This window comes from Pseudopipra pipra, chromosome 4 (genome assembly GCF_036250125.1).
Source record: "Pseudopipra pipra isolate bDixPip1 chromosome 4, bDixPip1.hap1, whole genome shotgun sequence".
Classification (NCBI taxonomy): domain Eukaryota; kingdom Metazoa; phylum Chordata; class Aves; order Passeriformes; family Pipridae; genus Pseudopipra; species Pseudopipra pipra.
This window is the reverse complement of record NC_087552.1, coordinates 18,452,824-18,460,423: the sequence shown is the minus strand read 5'-3', so window position 1 is coordinate 18,460,423 and position 7,600 is coordinate 18,452,824.

Genomic DNA, 7,600 nt, shown 5'->3' with positions numbered 1-7,600 from the left:
AAAACCAGCAACTTGCTTTTCAGGCTAGTTACAGAAATAGGTTTCAGATTTGTAAGCTGACCTGAGACATTTACTTCATCCTTAAATTGGCAGTCATTAATGAAGTGAAACAAGTTTACCCCTATAATAGATGCATATCTTTTCTTAGGTGTTTTTTCTTCTGAATAAGTAAGTATGTGGCAGTATTTCTCAGGGGAGAGGCAAAATATCCTCTCCACATACAAAATAAAAAAAAAAAGAGGGGACAGAATTAAGAAAAAATAATCTCTTCTGGCAGAGCTTTTTACTATTTGGAAACTGGGAGGTGAAGAGGGCCATAATTTATTATGCCCAATAACAATATCATAGAAATGAGTAAAATAATAATCTGTCTATATTCTTCAAGGAAAAATACTACTGATTTTTAGCCCAGAGAATTGTTATTCCATGTGAGTGAAAACAACACAATTCACATTCATATACTAGACAAAATATTATTTAGAAATTGGAATGGTTTATAGCATCTGTGGTGCATGAATTTTAGAGCTGTTGAGTTTGTCATTATTTCAGTTTCTTTCAGAACAACAATCAATATTCAGAAACAGAAAATGATGTAAATATTTTTTCAGTGAGTGAAACTTTTTTTTACGGGCTTGAAAAATGTTATTGAGGTTTAGAAATAAAAAGATAGCGCTCAGCTTTTCGTTTGTTTGGGATTTTTTTTCAGAGTACTATAGAATCTCAGTTATTCAACTTCACCATTGGAATTAAGCCATCCTCCCCCACCTGAATTTCTAAGAAAAATAGGTGGAAGACATCCTTGAAAATGTTCAGGGGGAGCCATTTTTACTGGCTACAGAGCTAGGCAGGTAATTGCTTAATTTAAAACATTAATTAAAAAAATAAAAGTGAATTTGGGGCTAGTGTTAGGTTTTGTGTGTGTGTGAATGTCATCCTAAATTTCAGTAAGTTCTTACAGCAAAAAATTGTAAGATACTTGCAAGTATCAAAACATTGCAGCAAGGAGAGCTGCTCTAAGTGATCCTTTAATCTGGGACTGGGAAAAGTGTTTAATTGCCTCATGTAGTGTGTTTAGAAAGTGTATAATTGCCTCCATATAGCCAAGGAATAGATCATTGTTGGAGAGCATTACCTTGTTACATACTACTTTGCTGTATCGTTGTGCTGGTTTTGAGTGGGTAGATTAATTTTTTTCATAGTAGCTAGTTTGGGGCTATGTTTTGGATTTGTGCTGAAAATAGTATTGATAACACAGAGATGGTATTGCTGAGCAGCACTTTCACAGCATCAATGTCTTTCCTGCTCCTCACCTCACACCACCACTGAGAAGAGTGAGGGTGCACAAAAATTTGGGACAGGACACAGCCAGGATGGCTGACCCCTACTGACCAGTGGGATATTCCGTATGTATATGCTGGCGTCATGCTCAGCACATTCAGCTGGGGGAAGAAGAAGGGAGAGGGGTGCATTTAGAGTGATGGCATTTGCCTTCCAAAATAACCACTATGTATGATGGAGCCCTGCTTTCCTGGAGATGGGAAATGGTGAATGAATTCCTTGTTTTGTGCTGCTTACTTTTATGGCTTTTATTTTACCCATTAAATTGTCTTTATCTCAGTCCATGAGTTTTCTTACTTTTACTCTTCCAAATCTCTCCCCAGTCCCAGAAGGGGGGGAGGGACAGGGTGTTGCGACTAAGAAATTATTTGGCGCTTAGTTGTCAGCTGAGGTTAAACCTTGACACTGGTGCATAACATGAAACAGTGCTCTGTTGCTTTTTTATTCCTGATAGTGAAGAAATTGTTTCTAATATCCAACCTGAACCTCCCCTGGTACAACTTGAGGCCATTTCACCTTGTCCTACCGCTGCTTGCCTGTGAGAAGAGACCAACCCCCACCTCACCAAAACCTCCTTTCAGGTAGTTATACTGAGGTTCTACCCTCAGCCTCCTTTTCAAAATATTCTCACTTACTTCACAAAACCAACCTAGAGCACCTCTCCAGAAACCAGCCTGATGTGGGAACTATAAGCATGCACGCAATGCACGCATGAATCAGGACTAAAGCCTGAATGTTCAGGGTATCAGTTTATACTAGTGCCTAATTACATATTTTCTATTTAGGCTAAGAAAACCAGTAGAAATATAGGCCTGTTTTGATGGCATTTCTGACCCATTGCAATGTAGATTTCTGCAACTGGCAGCACTATAAAGCCTTTCTTCTGATGAGTAATGAGGTCTTTATCTTTTCCAAGGGAAAAAAAAGAAAAAAATAGTTGTACTACTTGTCAATTATATAGTGCCAAATTGGTCATAAAACAAATCATTACAAATTAATTAGAAGAAAAGAGAATTGCACTGCAAATTTTGGAGCTAAAATAGGCTTTCTTCTGCCCAGCGATATTCATAAATCAATCTACTATAACTAATTATAAACACGACTTGTCACTGCAAATGGTAGAGCCAAGTCCCAACATATTTATTAGTAGAATAGAAAAGAATATTTTCAGTTGAAAGGGACCTACAAGGATGATCCAGTCCAACTCCCTGACCAACTCAGGGCTGACAAAAAGTTAAAGTAGGTTATTTGACTCATTGTCCAAATGCCTCTTAAACACCAACAGGCTTGGGCTATCAAATACAGCCCCAGGAATACTCTTTCAATATTGCCCACATCTCAGTAAAGAAATGCTTCCTAATGTCAAGACTAAACCTGCCCTGGCACAGCTTTGAACCATTCCTATGTGTCCTATTACTGGATCACAGGGAGAAGAGCTCAACACCTCCCTCTCCACTTCCCCTCCTCAGGAATCTCTAAAGAGGAATGAGGTCACCCCTCAGCCTCCTTTTCTCCAAATTAGACAAACCAAACATCCTCAGAGTCTCCTCATAGGATATTCCTTCCAGCCCTTTCAATGGATCTGTTACCTTCCTCTGAGCACATCTGGGTCCTTTAACATCCTATTTTCAATTGTGGGGTCCAGATCCGGCCCCACAATTAAAATACCCTGGGGCACAGTACTCAGGGTGGGGCTGCACCAACGCAACAGGAGAGCTCCAAGGGCTGTGTGGAGCCAGCAGCTTGCCCTAGAGCAGCTGGCTCAGTGTAGATGGAGTCAGCAGTGATGGTGGCTGTTCCCACTGTCTCCTAAGGGGCCCATAAGGAGTGCAAGCAACTAGGAGCACTGCCACCAGGGCATGGCAGCAGTTTGCACAGCAGTTTGAGCAAGAACAGCATGCAAGCCGGGTGCGGTCACCCTACCAGCTCCAGAGCTCAATTGATGTCATTGCCCTCTTGGGAGAAGGTCAGGTATGGTATCAGCATGGGGGGGAGCCAAGTCATCTACATTCACCAGAAAGGATGTAATGTCCCAGACAGAGCTCCCAAAGAAACCTGTGGCCTTCCAGGTTTCAGGCTGTAGGGAGTACCCAAGCCTTTGACTGGACTGTAGCAGAAATGGCAGTTAGGTCAGATGTGACCATGTTGGATGACCTGCTCAGTCTCCTAGCACAGCTGTGGGATGAAGTAGAAAGCTTAAGGATATATTAGAGAATCAGAAAGGAAGACAGACTGGTGGAACTAAGCTCTGGCCTCCCTAAGACAGGAGCAGCCACCAGAGAAAATTCTAGATCAAGGAGATCCTCTAACCACTTCCACAGCAAAGAAAAGGTAGCAGTTGTAAAGAAAGGAGAAAATGGAGTGGAAATACCCCTTCAGTGAGGACTGCCTTTCAGCAGTAAACACATACAATCAATACTTAGTCAGCTGTACCATACGATTTTTTTTATGAGTCAGGAATTTAAGTTAGTGTTCAGCTCACCCTTTCACTGTTTACCTCACAAGTAATCTCCCTGCAAATTGTCTTTTCTGCTCCATTAACAGTTTTTGACAGCAGATAAACTTCAAAGACCTTGGCATATCTTAACACCTAGGGATATTATTCCGAACTACAGCACTGCTGGCTTCTTGGCACTTCCCAGTATTGCTCTGACAGATTTTGCTTTGGCTTGTTATAGTGGAACAAGACTCAGTGTGGCAGTGTTCTATTAGTAGGAAGTGGCTTCTTATAGTTGCAGCAAGCCTTTGGCACTGGTGACAGAAATATATCACAGCTCGGTACCTGATGTTCAAAACTGTGTTTTACCATCAGAAGATGCAATTCTGAAACTCAGTACAAAGTACAGGTGATATGAGTGGTTTGCTACCACTCCTAGCAAACATGGCCGTTCTGCCATGAACACAAGCTGACAATGCCAACATTATTGCAGCCAGGGTAATTCTAACAGGGAAATCTGGGGTAAAACATTCTGTCTCTTTGAGTTGCCAAGCCTCTCTCCAGGATATTTAAAAGTCATGGCAGTCAGGTGACTGGACAAAGAGAAGCACTGTACTCATCTTTTAAAAGGGAAGAAAGAAGGAGCCCTGAAACCACTGACCTGTCAGCCTCACCTCTGTGCCTGGGAAGATGATGGAACAGCTCCTCCTAGAAACTTTGCTAAGGCACATGGAGAACAAGGAGGTGATTTGTGACAGCCAGCACAGCTTCACCAAGGACAAGTCCTGCCTGACCAACTGTGTGGCCTCCTATGACGGAGTGACTACATCAGTGAGCAAGGAAAGAGTTACAGATGTCATTGATCTGGACTTTTGTAAAGCCTTTGACACAGTCCCCCACAATATCCTTCTCTCTGAATTGGAGAGAAATGGATTTGATGAGTGGATGGTCTCATCCAGAGTGCAGTGATCAATGTCTCAGAGTCCCAATGGATATCAGTGACAAGAGGTAATTCTTAGAAGTCCAGAGTTTTGGAACTAGTATTATTAATATCATTATGAATGACAGACAGACAGATTGAGTGCACCCTCAGCAAATTTGCATGTTTATGAGGTTTAATAAGACCAAGTGCAAGGTGCTGCATCTGGGTCGGGGCAACCCCGGTATCAACATAGACGGAGGAATGAGCAGATCGAGAGCAGCCCTGTCAAGGGGACATGGGAGTGCTGGTGGATGAGAGGCAATGGGCACTTGTAGCCCAGAAAGCCAATTGTATCCTGAACTGCATCCAAAGCAGCATGGCCAGCAGATGGAGGGAGGTGATTCTGCCTCTCTACACTTCTCTGATGAGACCCCATCTGCAGTGCTGCATCCAGCTCTGGGATCCTCAGCACAGGAAGGACATCGACCTGTTGGTGCAAGTACAGAGAAGGGATACCAAGCTGATAGAGAGATGGAGCATCTCTCCTATGAGGAAAGGCTGAGAGAATTGGACTGTTCAGCCTCTAGAAGTGAATGCTTCAGGGTAACATAATTGTGGCCTTCCAGTACCTGAAGGTAGTCTACAAGAAAGATGGGGAGAGACTTTTTACAGGACAGGGGGCAATGGCTCTAAACTAAAAGAGTAGGTTTAAATTAGATATTAGGAAGAAATTATTTACAGTGAGGGTGGTGAGGCGCTGGTGCAGATTGCCCAGAGAAGTTATGGTTGCCCCATCCCTGAAGTGCCCAAGGCCAGGTTGGACACATCTTTGAGCAACCTGTCTAATGTAAAGTGTCCCTGTCCTTGTCAGGGAGGTTGGAACAAGATGATATTTATGGTCCCTTCCAACCCAAGCCATTCTATGATGCTATGATATTCACTGATTTTACTGTTACAGAGGGTAGAATCCAATCTTCCATCTCCTGATAGAGCAAGTTGCTCTCTATCTTTCATTACCTCCTCTTTTCTTTTTTCTTTCTTTGCGTGCCGGCTGGTGAGTTACCTGTTGTTAGCAGCACAAATTATCAAAAATATGTCCTTGCTAAAGTCAGCCAACAAGCTCTCTATGACTCAGAAAAGAAGCCTTCTGGTTATTTGGCTCAGGTGGAGCCATATGGACAATCTACCTCCCAAATGGCAATGAATCAGATAAAAAGACTCCCTCCCCCAACACCAAGTGGAAAGTGTTGACCTAATTGACAGATAAAGGATCTGACAGGTTAAATGGAAAAGAGACTGGTACATCCATTGCTTAAAATGCTTTTTACCTCTTGGTTTAAGCAAACAATAGGAAGTTCCGATAAAAATTGGAATTATTTTAGTCTATTTCATGAAAATGACAGAGATGTTGCAATTACCTACCTTGTGCCAGCTGTTGTGCATAGGTACACTTGTGCCAAAATACTTTCCCATTGAACAGTACAAACAATTATGAGGAAAAAACCCAAATCAAACTGAACCAAAACAACAAACCCAACACAAGTAAGCCTCGGGAGTTACAGTAGATTGAGCTGGAACCAACAAACCTACAGCCATTGCAGAAGAACTTTGCTTTACACAAAATGAAGCCATTTATCCAGAGACTTGTACTCTAACATATGCTATCACAGTTATCAATGTCAGCCATGTATGAATTGCATGAGAACCTATACATTAGAGGTACAGCTGCTTAGGGACTTCTCTTAATAGTAACCCAACTGCTCATCTATGATTTGAGTCAAAACTTCCTTCCTGGCACTGGCTTACAGATTTGAAGCATTCATACTTCAGATACTTGCGTTGACTTTTATTTCTCAGGCCAAAAAGCTTTTCCTTTCCCTCTCTAAGTCATTGTCAAAGTCTTATAGACAGTGTAACATTTATGCTTTAGCTACTGCAGATGCTGTGGAAACAAACTGGTATTTACAACTCCAATCTTCTTTTCTTGATGTTTCCTTATGCTCTTCATTTGTTTCAGATAACATTGTCATGGCAGATGCCTGGAGAAGAGGAGGCTGAGGGGAGACCTCATAGCAATCTACAAATTCCTCACAAGGAAAGCAGAGGAGCAGGCACCAATCTCTGCTCTCTGGTGACCAGTGACAGGACCAGAGGGAATGGCATGAAGCAGAGTCATGGGAGGTTTATGTTGGATATTAGGAAACAGTTCTTCACCCAGAGGGCGATTTGGCACTGGAAGAGATTTCCCAGGGAAGTGGTCACAGCACCAAGCCTGACAGAGTTCAAGAAGTGTTTGGACAATATTCTCAGGCACATGGTGTGATTCTCAGGACTGTCCTGTGCTGGGCCAGGAGCTGGACTTTGATGAATCTTGCGGGTCCCTTCCAACTCTATGATTCTATGAGAAGTTCCTATTGCAGCTTGTTTCCTTTCTGACTCAGCATTAGTTTTTTTCTTTTTCAGCACTTTGAAAAACTCCTCTCACAAATTATGACATGCATATTTTATAAAGCAAATTGATATGCTAAAATATGCACACATTGGTCTGATTTTGCCTGAAGGCATCTGTCCAAGTGGGAAAAAAACCTTTAGAAGTTCATTATTTGCAGTCTTACAAATGCTGTTCTTTACATAGATATGGATGCAGAATCATGGCACAAAGAGGCAGAAAAAGGATTAAGAGCTTTTTTGTTTTGGTTTGGCTTTTTTAACCAAAAACTGAATCGGGAAGCTATAAAATCCAAACATGTTTTGGAACAAGGATAACTTCATGTCCAAACTTGGACTTTGCATTCATTTAGGCAGGGACTGATCCTCAAAGAATTGCAGTGTTCAAGAAGTTATTCCCAGGAAAAAGATTGGGATCCTGTTAGGTACAGAGTCCGTATTTGAACGTATAACTC